Consider the following 25,650-nt stretch of genomic DNA (forward strand, 5'->3'; position numbering starts at 1 on the left):
GGAAAATGGAGAGGCACGAGATGCAGCAGTATTTTATTGGCTTCTGGAGATACTTTATTGGCCGAGGCTTGGGAAGTAGATGTGCTCATGGAATTCTGTGCTGCCTCATAATTTTACACTTTAGTGAGATGTCTAGTTTCATTTTTCCCACGTCTGCGTCACCTTTAAAAAAAGAGTCTATAATCAATCCATCAAAATTTAACCTCAGAGAATCCCAAGTAAGGAAGTGTAGTCATTTGGGACAGTCTGACTTGGAAAGGAGGTCAATTCTCCTTCCTTCCACTGTCAGCCAACATCAACTCTCACCCGTGTGAGCGCTCACACAAACATGCTCACACACACCGACGTTCATCAGCCAAACAATAATTCTTTGTGTTGTGAGGCACAACTAAACGCCTTTTGCTTCTAATTTCTACTACACAATTTCTGTTGTATATATTTTAACTTTAAAAAATGTGCCACCTCCATGTAGGACACCTGCTGATTTGCATTCTGTGGCAGAATTTATGTCTTTGAGAGCACACTACCACTGTACAACAGAAATAATCTACGTGGTTCTTAAAGGACTTTCTTTCATAGATGTTTTATGACTTGCTTACCACATTGAACTTGAAGCACATTACATTAAATATTGCTTGATTCAGTTGAGTATCTAAGGTGACTTGCATAATGGAATAAAGCTTGTTAGAAAACTGAGTGCTATGCTAAGTGAAATAAGCCAATCAGAGAAAGATAAATACCATATGATTTCAGTTATATGTGGAATCTAATGAACAAAAATAAACAAACAAACAAAATAGAAACAGACTCATAGATACAGAGAACAGACTGACAGCTGTCAGAGGGGAAGGGGGTTGGGGGGCTGGGTGAAAAAGGTAAAGGGATTAAGAAAAAACAAAACCTCAGGCACAAACAACAGTATGGTGATTACCAGCAGGAAAGAGGGGTGGGGGAAGGTAGAAGTAGGTAAGGGGATATAAATGGTGACAGAAGAAAACTTGACTTGGGGTGGGGAATAATCAACACACTATACAGATGATATATTATAGAATTGTGCAGCTGGAACCTATATAACTTTATTAACCAATGTCACCCCCAATAAACTCAATAAAAATTTTTTAAAAAAAGAGAAAAGAAAACTATGTTCTCTTATCCAACATGGCAGTAGTCAGCAGAAGCCATTCTGAATTTCCCTCTTTACTCTGGGTGATGATTTAATTGCTATCATTTATTGTTTATTTATTTGAAGCATTCTTGTAAGTGGGCATCTAAAACTTGACATGTTCAAAAATAGAACCCTTAATCCCCCACACTTCTACACACACGCAAGCACACACACACATACACACATGCACACACACATGCATGCACATGGGAGTGTGGGCACAGGTATTCCTCTCCCAGGCTTCCCTGTCACAGTAGGTGTTGCCATCAGTTGCCATGGGGCTCAGTCACTGTGACCTCCCTGCTCCTCAAACCTGCCAATCTCAGTGTTGCCTTCTCGCAGTGACACCAGACGATCTCTGTCTGAGCTCAGATTTTATCATGTAAGACTTGACTGTTGTAAGTGCTTCCTTCTCAGAGGGGTCATCCCAGTCACTCTTGATTACATGACCTTTTTTATTTTCTTTATTGTTCTCATCACTCTTAGATATTTTCTTATTTGTTATTGGCCATTTTCCCATCTGTACTGTAAGCTTCACAAAAATAGGACCTTGCTTACTCCACTCAGGATAACACCTGCCTGACATGTACTTGGCTCTCAATAGATATTTGAATTAATTAATTTGTTAATTGATTTATGAAATGAAACTGGCTTTAGCTGTTTCTTAGAGGAGTTTGAAGAGCCCAGGTAATATATAAAATTGAAACCTTCCTAAGAGTTGAATTCATTTTTAATGAAATTAAGATTTTTCTTTCCTGTGTAAAGAATACCCTTTAATAATACTTTAGATTTGCATTATCTGGGCTCTCAGCATTTTTTAATGTGTTGGAGTCTTCAGTTCGAGGACTTTCTGAAAGGCTAACTTTAATAACATCAGACCTGCCATTTCCACAGGGCTGAGAATAGATTCCAAAATGCCAGAGAAAATTAAATGCAAAAAAGCTCCAGTTAATTAATGTTTCAGAATAAATTAATGCTTTACTCTGACTTTAACTGACAAGAATGGTGCATTTCAAAGTCAAAACTGCCACCCTTTTCCCATGTCTGTATTTTGGGCTGTATTCGGTCATTCCAGTTATTTATCTCTTGGGGATGGGGGATGGAAGCATACACACTTACTGAATTTTAAAATAAAAAACACAATTGTACTGATAATTCTTAGGGGAATGGGTTTTAGCATTCCTTGTAACTCTATTTACTTACTGGTATGTGCTAATGCCTGAATTTTCGAAATTGGGAACAGGTCCTAACTATTTTTGTCTGTCACTGCGATGTTCTTAACACACTGAGAAGAGAGGAAACAACATCTATGTGCACAGTGTGTCCCAGGGGCTGGCTTGGCTTATTACATGTATCTCAATAAGTTAATTATGGAAAGTTGATTGAATAGGGGGAGGGGAGGCACATTTTTATCTTCTCTGATTTAGTTCTTGTTGAGTCTTGGATCTTAACCATAGAAAAGAATTGGCAAAAGCTTGTAGTAATTTTTTTCTGACATTTTCTTCTTCCTTCCTTCATTTTCTGAGCCTCAGTTTCCCTGTTTGAAAGATGAATATGTTTTTCACATCAAAATCTTGTGAGGTGGTGAGATGTTGTATGTGTGTGTCCAATATGGTCCCAGTATGGATACCAAATTATTTTTAAAAGCATTAGAATGTTCTTGGAGGATTCCTGCATGAGGGAGGGCTAAATAGATCTCTAAGGTCCCTTAAAATTCTACAACCTTACATTCCAATAAACTGTACGATCACAAACCTTTAAACATCTTTGCCTCCTAATTACCACTACTTATTAATTAGCTAACACAAATATTTCAATATAGAGGTGTAATCAATGTGCTAAGCAGTAGAGTTTTAGAGGTAAGTGATAGGTACTATCTACTTATAATCTACTTTTTTCAACAAAAAGATTTGAGGCAGAGAGAAGGGTTCATCCTGAACATTAGTTCTTCTTGTGTACTGGCTCTGCGTTAAGTGTGCCAAATAAAGACAATCAGGCTGATCTATACTGACCTGCCAATATGTTCAGCAAGTCTTTTGCTTTTTTTCATAGTTTCCAACTTTCTTATAAAAGTCCTGTGGGAAGGACAGGCTTCAGATAATATGGAATTCTGTTTGGTTGGGTTCCAGCTCTCAGCTAATCAAAAATTTCCTGGAGTTATGAGGTGTGCACATGTTTCCTTTTTTGGAATTTCAGTTATTCAATATTTGCAAGTAAATCTTGGGAACAAGAGTTGCAAACATGGAGTGTTCACAAGAAATAACAACATTATAAAAAGCAGATGTTAAACAGTTTTGTTTAAAAAAAAAGATGATCTCCATTATTTACACATGCTTGGAGGAAAATAAATTCAATAGTAGAGTTTTTATCTTTTCTTCTTTTCCTTTCTTTATCTAGTCCATTTATAAAAAGAAAATTATATGAATCATTTGCTTAGCAAGTCCAAATCTACATAGATATGTAGTGTTAGAACCATAAAACTTTGAAGAATTAGCATGTATCTATTAGTTATGTTAATACAAGCACAATAAGAAGCTATTTGCTAGGCATTGTGAAGTCAGAGTTCTTACTTAAATTAGGCCTTTTGATCTGGTGTTTAGAAGGACAGCTACAAACCCCTTGTGGGGTCTATTTGGGGACCTGAATGAAACTGGGACACAAATAAAATTCGAATAATTCAGATGAAAGAAAATGTACAACATATAAACTTGGGGGGCGGGGAATGATTGTGGCCTTGAATTGTCCATATGGACAATCTCTGTTGCATGGAAAATTCCCATTCTTCCTGCCCCGCATGTGGTGTTGGTGGATTCGTTCTCCTTGGTTTCCCCCCTCCTTTGTTTAGTACCTTTTGTAAGAATTGTCAACTGAGTTTCAAGCTTTTTCCATTGGAGGAAAACAACGTCGTCTTTTCTTAATTAAAATTGTGATGTTGCGACATTGGAAATGAAAATTCCAAAATCTCGCTGTCCATTCCCAGTACAGCAATTTGGACATACATGACTAGAGGAGAGAAGAGAAGAGACAGGTAGACATTGAATGGAGGCATGTTGTCATAGGTCACCTGTGATCATTTGCACTGTCAGAATGGCAGGACCACAAAGCAGGTCCTGCATTGCTGGGGATGTGGGGGGTTGGGGGGGCCTGGATATTCTGGAGTTCACGGTAAGAGCTGAATTAGGGAACCTCTCCATCCCACCTAACTCTGGACACTGTATGATCCTGTGGATCAGGATTGAGAAACAGGGTTTGTTTTGACCAAATGGGCCCAGTTTATAAGGAAATTGAGATAAGAAAAACTCACATATAAATAAAACTGGAAAATATCTCTCTTTTCTTTCAGATAAGGAAACTGAGGCTCTGAGAAGTAACATGACCCAACCAAGGCCTCACAGCTAGTTACTGAATTTGGGAATAAGAATGCGGCTCTCATGATCCCTCCTTCACATTTATCTCACTCTGTCCCCTCTCTTTCCCTGAATCATTTTCAGAAAATTTTATATGAAAGGAAGTTAAATGTAGTATGGTGATGGGCAGAGATTTGACTTCAGGTGGTGTGCACACAATGCAATATACAGATGCTATATCATAGAATTGTATACTTGAAAGCTATATCATTTTATTAACCAATGTTACCCCAGTAATTTTAACTTAAAAAAACTCAACCAAGCCCAACTAGTGTGGCTCAATGGTTGAGCATTGACCTATGAACTAAGAGGTCCTGGGTTCAATTCCCAGACAGGACACATGCCCAGGTTGTGAGCTCGATCCCCAATAGGCGACAAGCAGGAGGCAGCTGATCAATGTGTCTCTCTCATTGATGTTTCTAACTCTCCCTCTCCCTTCCTCTCTATATAAAAATAAATAAAAACATATTTTTTAAAAACTCAACCGAGATCAAAATGTGGCCTGCTAAGCTTTTATAATACGTCACAGATCAGTCATTAAAGAACTGCTTGAGAATTAAATTAAAATTGGCTTAATTGTAACTTAAAGTAACTGATCTTTTTCTGACCAAGCAGACCCATGGATGTTTTCTTTAAATTCCTTGGCTGTGTATCTTATTGCAGAGGACGCTTGCAAGAAAACATAATATTTATTGTAATCAGTGCATCTAGTCTCGCTGCTTTGTCTTTTTCTTCAGTCAGCACTGTGTTTTCAGCCAGAGCAGGCAGAAGTTAAGCAAAGTCTGCATGTGCCCAGACAAACTGTGAGCAGATTGATTCTCTCTGCTCCCACGAAGGATTTGCTCAGCTGTCCACTCTTGTCCCCCAGATGAGAATCTTCCTAAAGGAACTCGGGCCACCGAGCTGTGCCCATTGGAGAGTTGAACAGAAATACTGGCCCATCCGTTTGTGCTTGAGATGCGGATGGTCGGCTGTAGGGTTACTAGACATTTGCTGTCTCCCATCTAGTGATGTGTGTCTTTCAGATGCTGTTCTGTGAACCCAGCTATACTGCCCTGCCCTCTCCACCCCACGTCCCAGAGCACCCAGGCATTTAGAAATTTCTGGATGTCTAATGAAGGGGATACAGGCACTGGTCCACATTGGGGAGGCCTTTTTCCTCCCTTCCCCTGTTTGGGTGGCCCCACAATTGCCTGTACACCTTCTGAAGAATCCCAAATGCCTTCCAGAGGTGGGCCCCCCTCCTCAAGCTTCTGTCAAGATGCTCCGTGTCCAAAGCTGCCTGCAGAGTCCGGGTGCATGAGTCTAACACTTACGTTTGCATTCTGGTTATTCCCCCAAAATGAGCCGGGACTGTGACAGCAGAGGAGAAATAAACAAAAAGAGAACTTTATGTTACTGATACTCTTGAATAACATGAATGTCCCTGATAACAGTATGAAACATAAGAAGATGTTCATGGTGGAAAGCGAGATATGTTTTAGTTTGTTATCATGTAAGCGGCTTGGTAATAAATATTTATCAAGTAGACTTGAACCTGAAGTTCATCCCAGGCTGGGCTGCTGTCCCAGTGAATGTTAGTGTGTAATGGAACCGTAATTATTGCAAAGAGCGGCATGTTAAAATGACTGGTTTGGGGAAGGTTTGATTTACTTTTATTTTCCCCCAAAGCTTTGACACACTAATGCATCAAGACAAAGAAATGACTGTAATTGCCTGAGTAAAGTTGCAAGGATCCTGAACGATCAGCTGCATACATCTATAATAATAAAAGCATAATATGCTAATTAGACCAGACGACCTTTCAGACAAAGCCGGGGCTGTGAGGGAAGCCTGGGTCCCAGGTGCCTGCTGGCGGCCAGAGGAAGGCCTACTCTTGCACAAATTTCGTGCATCGGGCCTCTAGTTTACTTATAAAGAGGCTAGAGCAGCGGTTCTCAACCTGTGGGTCGCGACCCCTTTGGGTGTTGAACGACCCTTTCACAGGGGTCACCTAAGACCATCGGAAAACACATATATAATTACATACTGTTTTTGTGATTAATCACTATGCTATAATTATGTTCAATTTGTAACAAGGAAAATACATCCTGCATATCAGATATTTACATTATGATTCATAACAGTAGCAAAATTACAGTTATAAAGTAGCAACGAAAATAATTTTATGGTTGGGGGTCACCACAACATGAGGAACTGTATTAAAGGGTCGCGGCATTAGGAAGATTGAGAACCACTGGGCTAGAGGGATTCAACTTGACTTTATTTGTTGTTAGGAGAAAGAATTATCTTTTTGCTAAATTGTCACAAATATACCCTTTGCCTGATTAAAGATATTATATTTGACAACTATGTTTAATTTTTTCTTATTTTCGCATTTATCATCATACATGTCTCTGCTCTGTCCTCAGTGTTTCAGTTGCTGTTACTCTCCCCCCCCCCCCCCAAAAAAAAAACCCAACCCCCGGGGCCTCATTTTATTTTAGATTTTTTTCACTTTTTAAAAATCTTTATTGTTGAAATTATTACAGATATCCCTTTCCCCCCCACCCCATTACCCCTCTTCAACTAGTTCCTCCCCATTCCAGGCCATCGCCATCCTATTGTCTGTGTCCATTGGTAATGCATATTTGCATATAAGATTTATGTTTAATCTCTTCCCACCCCCCAACCCCCTTTTCTCTGAGAATCATCAGTCTGTTCCATTTCCATGCCTCTGATTTTTATTTTATTCACAGTTTATTCTTTTCATTAGATTTCTTATTTGTTTATTTTGATTTTTAGATTCCATTGTTGATAGGTATGTATTTGTTGCCATTTTGTTGTTCATATTTTTTATCTTTTTCTTTTTCTTCTACTTCCTCTTAAAGAGTACCCTTCAACATTTAATATAATACTGGTTTGGTGGTGATGAACTCCTTTAGCTTTTTCTTGTCTGTGAAGCTCTTTATCTGACTTTCAATTCTAAATGATAGCTTTTCTGGGGAATCTTGGTTGTAGGTCCTTGCTATTCATCACTTTGAATATTTCTTGCCACTCCCTTCTGGCCTGCATAGTTTCTGTTGAGAAATCAGCTAACAGGGCATTCCCTTATAGGTAACTAACTGCTTTTCTCTTGCTGCTTTTAAGATTCTTTATCTTTAGCCCTTGGCATTTTAATTGTAATGTGTCTTGGTGTGGTCTTCTTTGGGTTCTTCTTGTTTGGGGACTCTCTGTGCTTCCTAGACTTGTAAGTCTATTTCTTTCACCAAGTAGGAGAAATTTTTTGTCATTATTTCTTCAAATAGGTTTTCAATATCTTGGTCTCTCTCTTCTTCTGTCACCCCATAATGTGGATGTTGGTACACTTGAAATTGTCCCAGAGGCTCTTTATACTATCTTCACATTTTTGGATTCTTATTTCTTTTTGCTCTTCTGGTTGGGTGTTTTTTACTTCCTCATATTTCAAATCATTGATTTGATTCTCAGAATCTTCTACTCTACTGTTGAATCCTTGTATATTATTCTATATTTCAGTATGCTTAATTTCTGACTGGTCCTTTTCCATTTTTTTTTTTTTTGGAGGTTTCTAGAAGATTTTTGAGTAACCTTATAACCATGGTTTTGAACTCTATATCCAGGAGTTTGCTTTCTTTCATTTCATTCATTTGTGACATGTTTTTTTTCTCTCCACATTTTGGCTGCTTCTCTGTGTTTATTTCTATTATTGGGTAGAGCTGCTATGTCTCCTTGAGTTGGCAGAGTGGCCTTGTGTAGTAGGTGTTCTATAGGGCCCAGTGGCTCAGCCTCCCCAGTCACCTGAGCTGGGAGCTCTGGGTGCACCCCTTTGTGGGCTGTGAGCACAGTCTTGTTGTAGAGACTTGAATGCTGTTGGTGTCACTGGGAGGAATTGACCTCCAGGCCAACTGGCTGTGAGGACCAGCTGCACCTACAGTGGGAGAGCAGCTATGCAAGAGACTCCCCTATGGAGCAGGACTTGCTTCAGTGGGGCTTTGGTGCTCACTGAGTCTGCCCCTTCAGTGTGTCGCTTATGGATGTGTAGAGTTGTAATCTGCTATGGTCTGATACTGACCACTGGGTACACTGGCTCTTGGGTCTCTAGGAAGGTGCAAAGTCAACCACTGCCCTAGGCCACCCAGCAGGAGCTACAGAGAGATCTGCAGATTCCTCCTCTTTGTATTGGGTTTGGAAGTGCCCAGACAAGGCCCAGCTATGAAGCAAGGCAGGTTGGTGCTGGTGCTGGGTCTTGGGTCTTTTGTTGATAGGTTTGGGCTCCCTGACCCAGCTGCAGCTTGTTGGAGAGCCTTTACCCTGAGCAAGGACAGGCCATTCATATGCAACAGCTGCTGCACACAGTTTGGGTGGAGTTGTAAATTGGATGAGGCAGGGTCTTAGGTAACCACGAGGGAGGAGCAAACAGAAATGGCTGCCAGTCAGCCTTGCGACTGGGGAGGTCCCAGCACAGGAACAATGACCCCTGAGAGAAAGCAGCCCCCAAGTTCCTGCCCTGCTGCCAGATAATCCAGTTCCTCCTCGTATGTGTCTGTGTCCCCTGGAGCCTCGCCCTGGTGATGGAGCTCAGCGGAAGGCGGACCTTGTAAGTTCAGTTTGTGGTGCCGGCCTTTTAAGAGGAACAGCAGGTTTCGAGCAGCCTCTGTGTCACTGAGCCCCAGTGCCCGCTGGTTTTTACAGCCTGTAGTTATGGGGACTTCTTTTCCCAGCTCTGGGAGCCTGGGCTAGGGGTCTGGTGTGGGGCTGGGTCCCCTTGCTCCTTGCTCCTCCGGGTGGCCTTTGCAGAGAGGCTCTCCCTCCCAATTAAAAAAGCGGCCCATGTGGGTGCCGGGCCAGCCTGTCCGTGCCTCCGCACCTCCTACCAGGCTCAGTGTGCTTTCTTCTTCTCTAGTTGTAGGCCTTTCATTCAGCTTTCCAGCGGTTTTGGGTGATGGTTGTTCTGTATTTTAGTTATAATTTTGATATGGTTGTGGGAGGCGGCGAGTGCAGGCGTTTACTTACACCGCCGTCTTGCGTGAATTGGTCTCAGTTGCTGTTACTTTAGAATTCAATTTGAGAATTGCTTCGGACAACAGTTGGAAGCTGTGATGGGTTTTGGAAGCCCAGCCAGAGGAAAATGTACCCGGTTACATATTTTCTGATTTACATTTTGTCGTTCTGTATACTCTCTACGAAGCACATGCTAACAGTTTCTAAGCATGTCATCATTTCTGTCTCTATCCTATCTTTCAGTTTATTCCTTCTGGCCCCTCGTCCCAAAAATAAAACAAGAAACAAAATCAGTAATTAGGAAGGAAGATGCCTTAACTGAGTAGCTCATTTGTTTTAAAGAGTTTTATTTTCTCAGAAAATATTTCTAAACCAGTTATTTTTAATGATGCTCCTTTTAATTTTTGAATTTCTTATTTCTTTCTTTGTCTGCTTTTTTCACTTGATTTAAGATTAATGCCGCCCTGGGCATTTTAAACTGTCCTACAGATAAACTGGACTGTCTCTTTTTTTAATATGCGTCTATAATCTTGAAGTTTCAGTAATTGTTCAGCCTTTACATTTTCGGCTTCATGTTGCAAGTCCCCTGTCTTACCGGCTGTGTGATGTTTCATTCATACGTAAGCTGGTAAAAAATTCTTACTTGGTTTGCAGAGGACATGGCATGTTTACCTTTTATTCAATAACAAATTCCTTTCTGAGTGAATAGAGGAAACAGGATTTATCTCTCGATATTTCATCCAGTTCCATGTTTCTGTTAAAGAGGGGTAGGGGGGCGTTTGATGGTATCATTCATATATTGTTCTAGGAAGATCATAGCATTTGAAATCAGAAGACTTGGGTTCAGATTCCAGCTTGGCTACACACCTGGGTATGTGAGCATGGGCAAATCACCTTCGGGGTTGGGCCTCTATTCTTTTCATCTGCGAATGAAAGGCAAGAAGCCTCTTTTGTAAACTCTTTTTGGAATGGGACAGGATTTGGTTTGATGAGAATATCTTTCCTATGAAGAGGTTGTGAATATGAAATGCTACATTCCATAACTTGTAAATCGCTGTGTATATGTTAGTTATCTTCTTTCAAATTCTATTGCAGTTGTAACTGACCACCCGCAAAGGCTGCTTACTAATACTCCAAAGAGCAAGTAGTAAGAGCTACTTATTTCAGCGGTTCTCAACCTGTGGGTCGCGACCCCTTTGGCGGTCGAACGACCCTTTCACAGGGGTCGCCTAAGACCATCCTGCATATTAGATATTTACATTACGATTCATAACAGTAGCAACATTACAATTATACAATAACAACAAAAATAATTTAATGGTTGGGTTACAACATGAGGAACTGTATTTAAAGGGCCAGAAGGTTGAGAACCACTGACATATTTGGTCACAAAAGAAACTAGAAGGACTACTTTTGTGCTTCAAAATCTTCTTCCCCTGGCTATCTATTTTAAAGGCATTGGGACCCCAGTGGGCAAAGTCTTATAATTTAGGAAATCAGGGCTATTTCAAAATCAGGACAGAAAGGGGTAGATTATTGCAGCCTGGCATTTAAAAGAATCCTATCAAGCCCTGCATACAGGGTTAACCCTGGTGTGTCCTTGATTTCCTCGGCTGGGGTCTGAGGGTGTCCTGTGGTCACATTACAGTAATTCCCCCAAATTTCAATGTTCCAAGCCTTCAAGGTTCATTAGTAAGATGTCCTCTCTTTTCCAGGAATTTTGCTTTCCAAATAATTTTGTGAGTGCCTGGAAGGTTGATACATGCAACTCCAGTGTCCCCTAGAGCCAACCAGTCCTGGGTTCTGGGTGTCTCATGAACAAGGAGAGCCCCGTTCTGCTCCTCCTGTGCCCCAGACCTGCTGCTGTCACCAGCCCGTTCCCACTGTCCTCTGCCACGCTGCTCATCTCAAGTCTGTATCCCACACCACACACCGGGCTCCGGGTCCAGAGGCTTCCTCTTCAGCTCTTTAGAAAATGTTTTCATTTTTGTGAACTTCCAATGCCATAATGGAAGCTCAGTGCCTCTCCGAGTCTCTCCCTGACCAGAACTGTCCAAACTTAACTATTTAAGGCCCGTAATCTTTCTGCGTTGGCTCTTAGACCTCACGTGAAATGAGTGAAGCACAAGGCTTCGGGATGGCCTCGCTCCTATTCTAAACACATTGGACACACTCCCATTCGAGTGAAGATAAGGTTTCACTTACCACAAACAGAAGAGGCCGCCGAGCCAGTGAAGAGGCAGTGGGCTTGACTCTCTCCAGCTGTTGCGAAGGGAAGCACGCTGTTTGCAGACACGCCAGGGCAGAGAAGACTTGCAGCAAGGCCCAGCGGAGCTCCGTTTCTTCTTTCTCTTTCTTTAATTCCCGAACTTAGGAGATGTGTTCCATTCCGTGCAAAGAATGCGCAATCACTTCTCTTTTCAGTTTCCAAGTTACAGACCCTAGTTCTTATCTAGTTTTCTCAAAGAATGCATATTTTCTTTCTTTGGTTTATAAAGATGTGGGGGCTCTTTTTCGATTCTGACAGAGAGTGCACAGGTTAGAGAAGAGGGGAAGGAGAAGGTACATGGGAGAGCTACGAGGAAATCAGGCCGTAAGTGACATGTTTTACCGATTTTATTTTTACATATCCAGGATAAGGTTTTACAGAGACCATACCTGGAACTTCCCTTTAGGTTCATTGTAAAGATCAGTTAGAGAACCAGTCCCCAGTCTTTGCTTGTGGATATGTGAGACACTCCAGGGTGTTCTTGGAAAACCAAAGCCTCCATAGGCAGAAAGAGCCTCCTCATTCTTTCCCAGTGCCAGTCCCCCCATGTGGCAAGGCTTTGATGCTTGCCTCTCCCCAGGGGAGCTTTATCAGAGAAAGCAAGTCCGGTTTCCTAAGGGGAAACTTATACTCATTCAAACGGTGCCTATTTACAGTGTATGTCGGCAGGCTATCTATCTACCAATGGTGTCTGTCTACAGAACTGTGCTTGTCATCAGGGCAGGTCTCACTGGGTCCCTATTTGTCCTGCCCTTGGCTTCCTGCCTTCAGAAGCAATCTGGGGCTGAGGGGTGGGGCGTTGGGAGTGAGGGTCTTCCCACAAAATGCCTTCTCTTTTTCTCCGCCAAAACCCACTCATCATCCAAGCTCCCCTGCCTGCCAGTGTTTGCTTTCTGTGGACTTTCACGGTGTGGACACACAGGCAGAAGTGGCACCACAAAGATCCTCCTCGACCCCTCCTGCCCATTTCACCTTCTGATCGCTTTTCTTTAGAAAACCTGACTTCTTTTCCAGGGTCTGAATGAAGGTGCCATCGATACGGAAAAGATGGAGAGGACAGGGCGATCCTGGATAGGTGTCCTTATGGCTCTAGAAGTCTCAATACCTGACCCTCTTGAGGGCTTTTAGGACATGTTTATGGGCTTAGAGGTAAATGCACTTAGAGCAACCATGCTTTGCCATGAAGAGGTTCGTACCTTGGGTAATGGAAACAGTGTCTATGAACTCTCGTTACTTTTCATGGTAACGGTGATCTTGGTATGAATCACGACACAAGAATGAAGATGATTAATATATGTATCTGAATATATCATAAGAAGGTTTGTATCTTCATCCCGGGAGCAGTTTAGGTCAGACTTGACAATCTTCTTAGTAAATGTTTGTGAAATCCGTTTGGTCAGAACCAAAATAGAGATCACAGCTTTTATTATCCTGTCTCCCTAAACCAAAGAGAGAGAGACTATTTAAAGTTTGAGTTTTAAACCAACACAATGATAAATAAATACTATTTTAAAGTCAAGATGGTAACTGATGACCTATATTTTACATTATAAATAGTAGAAAGGTTCATAGTAACTCATGCATTTTTTTTAGTGGTGCAAGTCTCAACCTGACAAATAGATGATGTGAAATTTATAAGACCTTCCTTAGTCCCTTCCAAGAAGAATGAAAGCCAAAACTTGAAAGGATTAACAGTCCTTACTTCTGCAGCCTTGCCCATAGCAAGTCACGGTCACCTTGGAGATTACCTGCACAAGCATCATTGCTTTTCTCAGGCAGGCATGGCTGTATCTTGTGTGGTTACATGAAGCCCTATGATTGGAATAACCAGACTGAAATGGTCCAAGTCTCCTTTTGGCAGTGAACCTGGCTGCAGAAACCTCTTAGTTGTACAAGATATTTAAAACTGTTTATCTCTTACCCCTGCCCACACTGATTTGTTGGTATTCCGTCTCTGCCTTCTACAGGCCTATAAAATTCCAGCTGCTCCGCAGTCAGGGCTGAGGCTGCATTCTATATATGTCTATTTCAACTGAACACTTTTTTACCCTTCTTTAAAAACATTCTGTCCAACATCCATGCACCACCCTCTTAAAGGGCTCTTGCTCCTTCTTCTTTTCTCGGATCGAAATCTATAGATGCAAAACCGACAGCCTTTGTCCATGTTCTCTGAAGCTCACCCGCTCACATGCTTTTACACTCTGATGGGATATAACCAACCTGTGGTATTAGCTTTTACTAATTTTTTCTATCTTGAAAGTAAGGGTGCTCTAAACCAGATACACCTGAGGCCAGTGCTTCAGCCAGGAAGTGCTCTGTTTGACTGCAAATGCCTGACTTTCAAGGAATATTCAGCACTTTCGTCTGAACGTTCTGCCTTATCCTTGTGGTTTGCTTTCTACTTAGAAATGAACTCTAGTCAGCACCTGGAGGATTGGATGCTCCTTCACTTTGCCAGCGGACTTGGTTCTGGTGACTTGAAATGAAAAATAACAAAAGTAGCATTGCGTTCCCTTTCTTTCTTTCTTTCTTTCTTTCTTTCTTTCTTTCTTTCTTTCTTTCTTTCTTTCTTTCTTTCTTTCTTTCTTCCTTTCTCCCTTCCTTCCTTCCTTCCTTCCTTCCTTCCTTTCTTTTCTTTTCTTTTCTTTTCTTTTCTTTTCTTTTCTTTTTTTAACTCATGGGATCACAGATTTATTTTAAAAGGATATAACTCAGGAACAGCCAGATGGAAGAGATGCATGATTCCAGTGTGTTCTGTTACATGTATTTGATAGCTGATTATCCAAGAGGGGATTTTTACTTTTCGTCTGTTAGTAATTCCTTACAACAAAAGAAGTGCGATATATCAGATACTTACTCTAAAGTGCATTGCCTCACCCTCACTCTTTTACCTTCATTCTTAAGATATTTCTTAAGCTTTTGCCCAAGTTTTCTGAATAAAATATTGCCATCCTATGTAACGGTCTAGCACAAAAATGAATTGTTGGCTTTATAGGAAGGAACTCGGGCTTGGCAGGACATCCCAAGAGGGCGTCCTGTGGTGGGACCTGGTTTCCTCCCTGGGACCATCCTCCTAAAGTAATCAACACAGTCCCTTGAATCACTTCAATCTCTCGAAGTGAAAAAACTCACGAAAGGTATTTCAGGAACATGGATAAAAACAAAAGATATCTGCATGGTTTTGCTTCAAGTTGGGTATGTCATTTTAAATCTTTTGCAGATATTTTCCCCTTAGTATGAAAAAATAAGAAATTTGAGCAACTATTATGGGCTTCTATGTACCATGGAAACTGTTCAAAAGAGCTTACCCATTGTGTCTCAGTGGTTGAGCATTGACCCATGAACCAGGAGGTCACAGTTCAATTCCCCGTCAGGGCTCGTGCCTGGGTGTCGGGCTCTATCCCCAGTAGAGGACGTGCAGAAAGTAGCCAATTGGTGATTCTCTCTCATCACTGATGTTTCTATCTCTCTCTCCCTTTCCCTTCCTCTCTATGAAATCAATAAAAACATATTTTAAAAAAAGAGAAAAAGAAACTTTTCAAAATTGGAAATATCCTATTTAAATTTTTCATTTTAATTTTAAGAAGTAAAATTTTTACTATTGGTCGTGAGTCTCTGCATCTAGAAATGAAAAGTCCGTAATGGCAAGGATTTTTGTCTTTATTTTTAATTCACTTCTGTGTGCCTGTCACCCTGAACAATGGGTGATATTTAATAGACATTCAATATGTTTTGTTGAATGAATGACTGGTTGCCTGATATTATTAACCAACACTTAACAGAGTTGCTAAGTCAAAGGAGACATTCCCAACGAGATGCCTGATTCTGTCATTATTTGTGACAGTTGTATACAGTCCTACTGATGCTCTAATACTGAATGCCATGTGACTCTAACGATATAGCCATGATGTGGTTTGTGCCATGTTGGAAAGTAGTGATAACATGGTTGAATTAAACCCCTAGGTAAAGACGCAAGTGAACTCTTTGGTCCTCATATTTTTCAAAATCCTCCCACTTAAATTCTGATAGTTTTAAGGGACAATTATTTTAGCCTTCCCTAACCTTTTTTGGAGTTGGCAACAAGCAATAAAACACCCAAAGGTAAAGAAAAAAAGGGGTGGTGGCTACCTGGGGAACTTAGATTTGGCTGGATGATGTTCCTTTGTGGAGTAACATCTGAGATGAGGTGGTGGTTTCGTACTGAACTTGGGTCTATTTTAATGAAGTTCACTTCCAGGGCCTTTGCAATTGCAGAGACCAAAGTTTCAAGTAAACTGATCAGCAACTACAGAGAGTAAACAAAATTCCATTGCAATGTCTTCCTGACCTTGGTTTTATAATTCAATAGATCGGCTCAATTTGGAAGTGGACTCGCTCCACAATGTAGGAGCTGTATTGTGGTTCAAACGTGAACTACAAAGAGCTTAGGCCCCTGCCTTCCCGCTTCACATGTGGATGGTGGCGGGAGGAAGTAGGCATTGGTGCTGAATCCCAGCGGTCCACCAATCATGTGGTGTTACCTTGGGTTTGGTCCCATCACTGCCCCTTTATGTTTGTCCTTTAGCTGTAAAATGGAAACTACAATATCTGTTTGGCAGCGTAGTGGTGAGGATGACTGAGATAGTGCTGTGAAGTGAGTAGGTGCTGAAGACTTCTCTCTTGCCTGGCTCTCTACATATTCATTTAGGTTCATGCTGCACCGAACAGAATGGCCTTCTGACATCAGAGTGTTCTTCCCACTCCCTCCACCCATTACCATTTCTCTGCTCTTTGAAAGTCCTGGGTCTAAAGCCGTGTTCCTCAGACTTTCACTTTTCATGGACCCAGAAGATGTTAGCAACATACTGAGGCTAACTTTTTCTCTTGCCAATTACAGACTTAAAAAACAGATGTACCCTATATGGACAGCATCGTTTCGCAAAAGGAGAGTTTTATAACCCAAAGGGACCAGAATCTGCAAGTGTGGGGCTGTCCTCATCAGTGTCTCACCTCCTGGCAGAGACCAGAACAGCCCAGGGCCAGACTTTCAGATCCACTTTCCTGACAAAGAAAGAAATTTCCCTCTCAGTGTCACTGTGCCCTAAGTGAGCCCCTCTGGGGCTGCCTGTGAGGTTGGCCTGGGGATGAGGTCACCAGGTCTGTCCCTGGGCGCTGTTTCTCAGGGATGGGAGACAGGGCCATCACCCCCACGCACACAAGCCCACTCAGCTGTTACCATTTAGGGGCCGAGTCTGTGGTGAGCCTGGGGCTTGGAGACTTTCACCAGCCCTAAATGCCCATAAATTAAAGAGTCTGTTTTTAAACATGGGAAATGGAAAAAGACGTGCTGGTGAATGGGGGAAGGTGGGAAGCCCACTTGGGACAGCAAATCAAATTAGTTCCCGACGCAATGCCGTGGAGAACTGGGGTGAGGAGGGGTGAGCTTCGAGACCCCAGCCACTCTGTGGACGTCCCTTCTTAACTTTCAGCATTAAGGAGCTGCTCGCTCCCGTTCCTGATGCTGGTCATTTGAAAAACACTTAATTTGGTTGTCTTCAGTGGAGAGAACATCTAGTAAGTGACTCCTAGGTAGAGTTGTGTGTTAGAGACAGGGTATTGGGTCTTTCAGCTCTGGCTGATCTCCTTGAGACTTGTGTATTCTTTGTACAAATGTGCAAATTATAAAGGCCGTTTATGTTTGCACACTTGAAAAACCAGCATTTGCACGGTGCTTTGAATCATTGCACTAATGACCCTGGCGCCATCGGTCGGGCTTCCTTACACCTAGGACTTACATGCCCAGCCCATTCTAGGAAGATCCATGTTCCCCGTACACCTCCTATTCTGGAGGCAGTCAGGAGGAACCTGAGGCATGAGGGAAACGAGCTGATAGAGGCGCCAATTCAGGGCTCTTATTGGCCACAGTGCCAGGGACTGTCACTGTGGTGCCCCAATGTTAGAAGTTCTTGTGTCTGCACCGAATTCCCTTTCTCTTATGTTTATGTCCCTCATTTGCGGAGGACATTCTCTTGGCCTAGGCCTAGATGTAGTAAGATGAACAGGCCGTTTCTACTGCAGCACATCCCGCTCCAGGCTTAGGGCAGATGGTTCAGGCGAGCCCTGGGTTTTAGGGAGGAATGCTTTTGTAGTTTATCCCCCCGCCCCCTGGAGCTTCATCTTTAGCAACCACTTGTTGCCATTAGCAACAGGATGAGGTTATAGGCCTGGGGACCAGACCCAGCAAGGCCTCCAGACTCCGCTCTCATCTAGGCCGTAAGCTAGAAGGTAAAAGCTGATGACCAGATGACCACAAGTTCTGCTTTGTCCTGGCTCAGCCTGGTTTACACATTTGTCCTGGTGGCTTATTGATAATGTCCCTTTCACCTTCAGAGGACAGTAAATTATATGATCACCACTCTTATGCGTCAGGGACACACAGACCTCCCTGACTTACCAGAGCCGTGGTGAAGTTTGGGGTCGAAGCTCTGAGTAATAACAGTGTGCGTTTGGCCAGAGTAAATAACCTCAGCCCCACCGCATCTCTCAGGAACCCGTAGCCACTAGAGAAGGCTTGTTTAGAATTAGGGTTTCAGAAACCTGGCCAGAAATCTTTCCATTTCACCTCAGTCCAACATCTGGTGCTGTGAGAGCCATACTGACAAGACTGAAGTATGCCACTGAACCAGAGCTGAAGGCTGTGGAGTTAAGGGTATGGTTTCAGGGTGGAATCTTAGGCCCTGTGGGCTCCTGAGCAGTCTTCTCTAGCAAACACACTGTCTTCCAACTTGAGAGACAGAGTATATTTTCAAATGGCCTGGGTTTGGATCCTGCTCAGCCCTTATTAGCCATCCATTGGAGGAAGTCAGTTTTAGCTTTAACAGATTTGTCATCTGTTTTATGAGGACACTATATTTCTTTTCCATGATGTTACCATGGTTTCTCTCCTCTAGAACTTCTAACATGCTAGTCCTTCTTCCTAGACACCTCTTGCTCCTCACCTGACTATCTTATATTCTTCCTTCAACTTAGTGTCAGCTCTTCTGAGAAGCCCTTTCATTTTCCAAGCCCAGGTTGATAGACTGCCCCTTCCAGGTGCTCATTCCTTAGCCTAGCACTTATCCATAGCATCCGTGTTCCTTAGCCCAGCATCTACCCACAACATCCGTGTTCTTTAGCCCAGCATCTGCCCATGATATCCATGTTCCTTAGCCCAGCATCTGCCCACAACATCCATGTTCCTTAGCCCAACATATAAGGGGGCCCACACAGTTCAAACTTGTGTTGTTCAGAGGCACTTTCTGAGTGAACACGTAGGCGAACACAGGCTAATCGGGAAAGTCTCTCCCCCGAGGTAAGTGTGGTTGCTCAGTGGTTCCAAACTTCACGATGGTGTGTAGAATAGGGTTGTGTCTCCCTAAAAATTTTATTCTTGCTATATGTGTACATTATCTCTTGCATTTGGTATTGTTGGGACACCAGGATTCTGGAATTTCAGAATTCACTTCTAATTCTTCAGAAAACTTCTTGATTTTACTCAAAGTTCTGGTTTTCCTATGAATAAAAAGATAATTTAAAAATTGCTTTGAATTACTTTTAGGCACCTTTAGGGTATTTTGAGAAGCAGGTGTTTTTGTTGTTGTTGTTGTTGTTTCTGCAGGAGCTCAGTTTTGTCCATAATAGCAAAGGCATAGCAATGGGAATGACTTCAATGAGTCACTCATTCTGGGAAAGTTTCCCTCTTGAGAAAGGGGAGTAATGAATAGATTTGTGAGCAGTTCAGAATTATGTGTGGAATTACAGTGCTCCAGGATCAGGTGTGTGTTTCTTCCTTCATGAACCCCCCTCGGGACCATTCTAGACCATTCTGGGCCACCTTGTTTAGGTGTGAACCCCTTATGGCCATTTTCGTTGAATTTCTTTTCCATGTTGTCATGTGTCCTCGGCTCCAGCACAGCCTTCTGGAGACCACGGACCACCTCGCACATCCTTTGCGGTCCCCGTCAGGCCAAGCACGGCTTCATGTACTAAATGAGTGCTTGTCATGTGTTTATGAAGAGAGAAATATTAACCAAAATCTTTAGGTTATAAAAGGTGAAAATAAGATGGACCCCATTTTAAAAAGAAGACGAGGAGGAAATACAGCAAACTGCACAAGCTGAACCACGTTTGGATGGTTGACAAGGGGTAACGTTTATTTTCCAGATATTTCACTGTTCCTATAGGCATAGCCATTATTTTTTATGATGACCAAAAATATCCTAAGAGCTATTCTCTTAAACAGACCATGTTTTTCTGCCCAGGAACCGCAGCCACACCTCTTTGGCAGGTAGAGGCCGCTGTGGGAGCAAACCCGTCTCTTTGCAGTGCGGTTCACCCATTTGCTAGGACCATCAGGGTGAGGTGGTGCCGGCTGCATTCTTTCGGGGGACATTTGGAAAGACTGGTCTGGAAAAGCAGTTAAGGGCAGCACCGCTGTGGTGTGTTTCTGGAGCGACGCTGAAGGACTGGGGAGTTACATAATGCTGAGAAATGAAGACGCTAGCCTGATTTTCTGAGCAAGGCCCTTACCAGATTTTTTTGTGGTGAGATTGTGCGGTCCTCCCTGATGTCACCCAAGCGTATCCTTGGGTCTCCGAGACCAGGTTTCATAGAGGACTGCTGCCTGCAGGTGTGGCTCTGGGCACAGCGACCCTTTAGACCAGTGATGGCGAACCTTTTGAGCTTGGCGTGTCAGCATTTTGAAAAACCCTAACTTAACTCTGGTGCCGTGTCACATATAGAAATTTTTTGATATTTGAAACCATAGTAAAACAAAGACTTATATTTTTGATATTTATTTTATATATTTAAATGCCATTGAACAAAGAAAAATCAACCGAAAAAAGTGAGTTCGCGTGTCACCTCTGACACGTGTGTCATAGGTTCGCCATCACTACTTTAGAGTCTGTGTTGTTATTTATTTGAATTTTGCTGATGAGGAACCTGTGACCAAGAGAGGTTGATTCATTTGCCAGAAACGACCCAGCCCTGCGGGGTGCTCTGAGCCATGTGGCCCGTGCCTTTGGGAAGCGAAATAACCTCTGGGGCCTGGGATGGAGAGATGATACAACTCAGTGATGGAGACTCGGGCGGCACTTTGGGACCCAGAGGAAGTCAGAGCTGTTCAAATGCCCCAGCCTGGTGTTCGGGGCCCTCCGTTCTCCCACCCCAGTCCCCCCTCGCATGCCCTTGTCTGCCATACACCCACCGTGCTCACACACCCTGGTTTCAGCAGGCGGCGGTGGCCTTTCCTGCTCATCTCGTCCCAGCTGCCCCCTGCAGCTGTTAACAGTGACACTGTGATTTGTGTGGCCTTAGTATGTGCTGAGTCGTCCCTTTTACATGGGATTTCATTCATTCCTCACGCCTGCAATATGAAAGGGAGGATCCACCCTGCCTTTCAGAGGAAGAAAATGAGGTTTTGAGATCTTGAGACATATGCTCAGACGTACAGTTAGGAAGTGAGAGGCCTAGGAATTGAATCCTGTTTTGTCTGGTTCCCAAGGCCTGCGACTTTCACCTCCACCCCCACCTTCACCCCGTGCCCCTCTGTAAATGCCTTCATGCCCATCTCTGTGTGCCCCCAAAGATCAACGTTGCGCTTCTGTGAAAACCTTTCCTGGTGTATCCCACCCCAGGGCTCCCTGGCCCACAGCCGCCTCTCTCTGCCTCTCCTCTGCCTTCTGGGAGGGCCCGTACCCCCGCCTCCTGGACCATGTGCTCCCCGGGACCCGTCGGGGCTCCCAAGCGCTGTGACTGCAGAGACGCTCCCTACGACGGGGGCTTGTGCACCACGGAGGGTTTCTGGCGGAGTCTGGTTGTGAGGAGAAATTTAATATTGAAGTCCCGAAGAAGCCGCTCCTCTTCCTATTGCCTCCTTCCTCTCTCAGACTTCCTGAGGGGAAGTCCAGTTGGTATTTGAAAGCTCCAGCTGCAGGTTTCATGTCACTTTTAAAACAACCAGCTCATTTCAGTAACCCTCTGACCCAAAGTCTCAGGTGCCAGCTAAGAAGGACTGCTCAGCCGAGGGGTGCAAATGCTTGAAAACAGTGGCTTTTATTAGAGGTTCCAGCCCCTTCCACTAGGAGCACAAACGCCCATGTCACAGTGAAGCCGCCGGCCAGCCCGCATGTTCCTCGATGCAGCAGCCGCCACCTCACCTCGGTCTCCACGGTGCGAAAACGGTGACTGTTTTCTTTACATGCTGCAAAACTGCCAGATGGTAGGAATAGTCTCAGGCCCACGGTGGCTATGGGGCCCCCTGCGTGTCATAACACTTGTCACCACAAGATGTCAGTATGGTATCAGTCCTGGGTGCTCAGGCTGCTCATGGTGGCCTGGCTCCTCCTGCTGCAGGGTTAGCCCACATTCTGCCTTTCTGATTCATTTTCCCTGCTCCGCTTCCCTTTGGGAAAACTCGGTTCTCTCAGGTCTCTGAGTTCTCTCCCTAAATTTAAATGCTTCCTACCTGAGTCACAGGTAACCCTAGGAATCCCCTCTTTTAGGTGTTAGCTCAGCACCTTTAAAAGTTTGCAAGATAATGGTTTTATCTCTTTCTAAGGAGGGTTTTAAGTAGTTAAGGATGGGGGCGGACTGGTATAGATAGTAATAGTACTGAGAGGGGTTTTTGGTGGGTTGTTTGGTGTTTTTTTTTAGTTTGTGTGTGTGTGTCTCTCTCTTTCTTTCTCTCGCTCCTTAACCTAGAGAAAAAGAAGGAACAACCCATATTAACTAAGTAAAGCCAGCAAGGGCGGGAAAATGGTGCTCAGGAAAGCATTGTATTGAGGCCTGGGCGTGCTCCTGTACCTCCAAGGGAAGTGGGCATATTATGCCCACTTCTCAGTTAGTGAGTAGCTAGTAAACAAGTGGCAGAGCCTGGTTTGGACCTGGGTCTGCTTGTCCCCAGAGCCTGCGCCCACCCCAAGGCTGGTACCATGACTCTTGTTCATCTGTCTGTTTCATAAAATGCAGGAGGGATTGGTGTGTGGCCTGGTCAGCAAGTACCTGTTGAGTCCTGGCTACACCGAAGACACCATGTTGTAAACAACACAAAGCCCTGGTAAATATCTTCTCTGCCCTCAAGAAGCAAAATCAAGTCAAGAGGGGCAAAGACATGTACATGAAGGTCAAGGGGAAACTATGGGGCGGTGGCCTTTCCTTGGAAGGAGGGAAGGGTGGCCAAGCAGAGAGCAGGGCCCTGGTGCAGGACACGTTCCAGCCCTCCCAAGGGCTCTTCATTAGATCAGTCTTCCATAAACCTGCGAATACACAGAGTGTAGCTCAGGCTGCTTCTACCCTGGCTTTCTGTGGTTCTAAAACAGAGGAATATGAGAAGGAGGTATAATCCCAGCTGACAGAGGTTGCCACCCATGTGCGCCTTTGTACCCCAGCTGGCAAGATTACTCCTAATCCTCTCTTTAGGTGGTCTGATCCAGGACAGGTGACAGCAAGACAGGAGGTAACGCGTGGTGTGGGGGGCTGTTTCCAGCTCCCCGCTTCATGGCCCAGGCGGGGAGGAGGACGGCCCTGAGGCTTCTGGGAAGGCTTGCCCCGGTAGCAGCAGAGGGCTTTGGAATGGGACTTGAGAAGCACGGTGTCCGAGTGCAGAACTTGGCGAGGACGCACGGGAGAGCCCCGGGGATGACGGAACATCTGAGAAATAAGACCTGAGCGGAGAGGTTAGAGAACCCGGGTTGTGTAACCTGGGGCTCCTGGGGACCTGGGCAGGCTTCCTCGCGAACAGCGCTCAGCATCTCAGTACTTGTCCATGGGGAGTGAGGACAGACCACGGCTGAGCCACGCACACCATCGGTGTGATCCGTGGCAGAGTTTTCCCATCAGCAGCTGTGAAACGTGAGCTACATCATGGAGAGAACGTCACAGAATTTTCTGTCTTCCTGTCTTTAAAAACCCAGAATACAGCCAGACCCTTTAGAAGTAGAGGACTGGAGGACTGGCTCTCTCAGACACTGTAGATGTCGTTTCAGCTTCTGCTGTGTTCGGTCTGAGGAGAACATGACTGCAGAGAGAATCGTGTTTTATATAAGAGTGGATCGTATTCGTTATAATAGTGGGCTCTGAGAGGCTGCCCATACAGTTTTTCTTTTCATCTGGAAGACTTTGGAGAGTGAAATGGGGTGCTATTAATAACATGCTGGGACAGCAGGCATAAAGGAACATGGTCCCTGACAACCTGTGACATGTGGTCACCCTGATTGGGGAGCTCTTGTTGGAGGGATCTCCTTAAGATACAAATCTCGTGTTCTCTCCTGCTCTTTAGACTGCTCTGTGGCTTCCCATTGCACCAGAGTGAAACCCACACCCCCGATGCTGGCCCCTGAGGGCCTATGGGACCCGGTGCCTGCCCTCTTCCAGCCTCCTCCCTGCACTGACTGAGCACATCCCCACCTCCAGGCCTGGCCCTGGCCTCTCCTCCACCTGGAACCTCGCTCTCACTGTCCTAGCCTCACCCCTAACCTGCCCTTTGCCCGGCGGCTCCTTCTAATCCAGCGGTTCTCAACCTGTGGGTCGCGACCCCTTTGGCGGTCGAACGACCCTTTCACAGGGGTCACCTAAGACCATCCTGCATATCAGATATTTACATTATGATTCGTAACAGTAGCAACATTACAGTTATGAAGTAGCAACGAAAATAATTTTATGGTTGGGTCACAACATGAGGAACTGTATTTAAAGGGCCAGAAGGTTTTTAACCACTGTTCTAATCTCTTAGATCTTGGCTGGAACCCTACCTTCTCACATCACCCTCCCCGACCTCCTTGCTGTGCTTCTCCCTTTCATCCCCCAGCTCATTTCTTCATAGAAACGGCGCACATTGAAGTCACTTCCTGTTTGTTACCTCTTGGCTGCCTTCTTCACTGGAATGTGCACACCCTGAGGGCAGGAATCGCATCTGGCCTGTTCCCTGGTGTCTGGTCAGTGCTGCCCCTGCCAGGGAGACAGGGACGAGACAGATCCATGCAGAATGAGTGATTCACTGCTGGTGTCCAGGTCGCCTGATTCACCCCTGCCTGTCCTGTGCATCCATAAGGCCTAGGGGTCTAAAACAGCAATCGGCTGCATCCTATAGATTCTTTCAAGCAACAGAATTGGTTGAACTTGGTACACAATCCTGTGCTGAGAGAAGCCCGAAACAGCCCCTGTCCTTGGAAAATGTAGGGCAGCGGTTCTCAACCTTCTGGCCCTTTAAATACAGTTCCTCATGTTGTGACCCCCAACCATAAAATTATTTTCGTTGCTACTTCATAACTGTAATGTTGCTACTGTTATGAATCATAATGTAAATATCTGATATGCAGGATGGTCTTAGGCGGCCCCTGTGAAAGGGTCGTTCGACCGCCAAAGGGGTCGCGACCCACAGGTTGAGAACCGCTGATGTAGGGTATCTCCCAGAAGAGGCAACACGGACATTAACCAAGTTCAGCAATAGTATATGCCAAGTGCCAGTGAAGGGCCCAGGAGAGCGGTGGCTCTGCCCTTCCTCCCTGCCCACCCCCGTCCTAGTTTTCTTACTGATACAGTATATATGCTAGTATGTTTTTGCTTATTTCCTGGTTGACCTTTCCCCTCCCAGAATAGAAACTCCAAGACAGAAGAGCCATCTTTCTCTTTCGTGTTCACTGCTGTATTTCTAGTGCCTAGAATGGTACCTGGCCCATAGTAGGTGTTTAATGAAGATATGTTGAGTGAAAGAAACAATGAGGTGAAAGTGAGCCCTGGGCTGCATGTAGGTCTTTAATGGGCCCTGTAGGGATGGGCTGGATTTGCGG

At 44.2% G+C, this 25,650-nt stretch overlaps 1 protein-coding gene across 30 annotated transcripts in view; it reads left to right on the forward strand.

The window, feature by feature from the left end:
* The window catches only part of JAZF1 (JAZF zinc finger 1), a 304,972-nt gene that overhangs the window by 126,784 nt on the left and 152,538 nt on the right, over positions 1-25,650 (forward strand). The window contains exon 1 of one of the 30 annotated variants that reach the window (XM_036327786.1): positions 19,849-20,005. The exons of the other annotated variants lie outside the window; for them this stretch is intronic. The gene's annotated coding sequence lies outside the window, so the exon portion shown is untranslated. Of the gene's footprint in view, positions 1-19,848; positions 20,006-25,650 lie in introns of those variants that run through there. 30 annotated transcript variants of the gene reach the window in all.

The sequence above is a fragment of the Myotis myotis genome, unplaced genomic scaffold (assembly GCF_014108235.1).
Source record: "Myotis myotis isolate mMyoMyo1 unplaced genomic scaffold, mMyoMyo1.p scaffold_m19_p_11, whole genome shotgun sequence".
NCBI lineage: Eukaryota > Metazoa > Chordata > Mammalia > Chiroptera > Vespertilionidae > Myotis > Myotis myotis.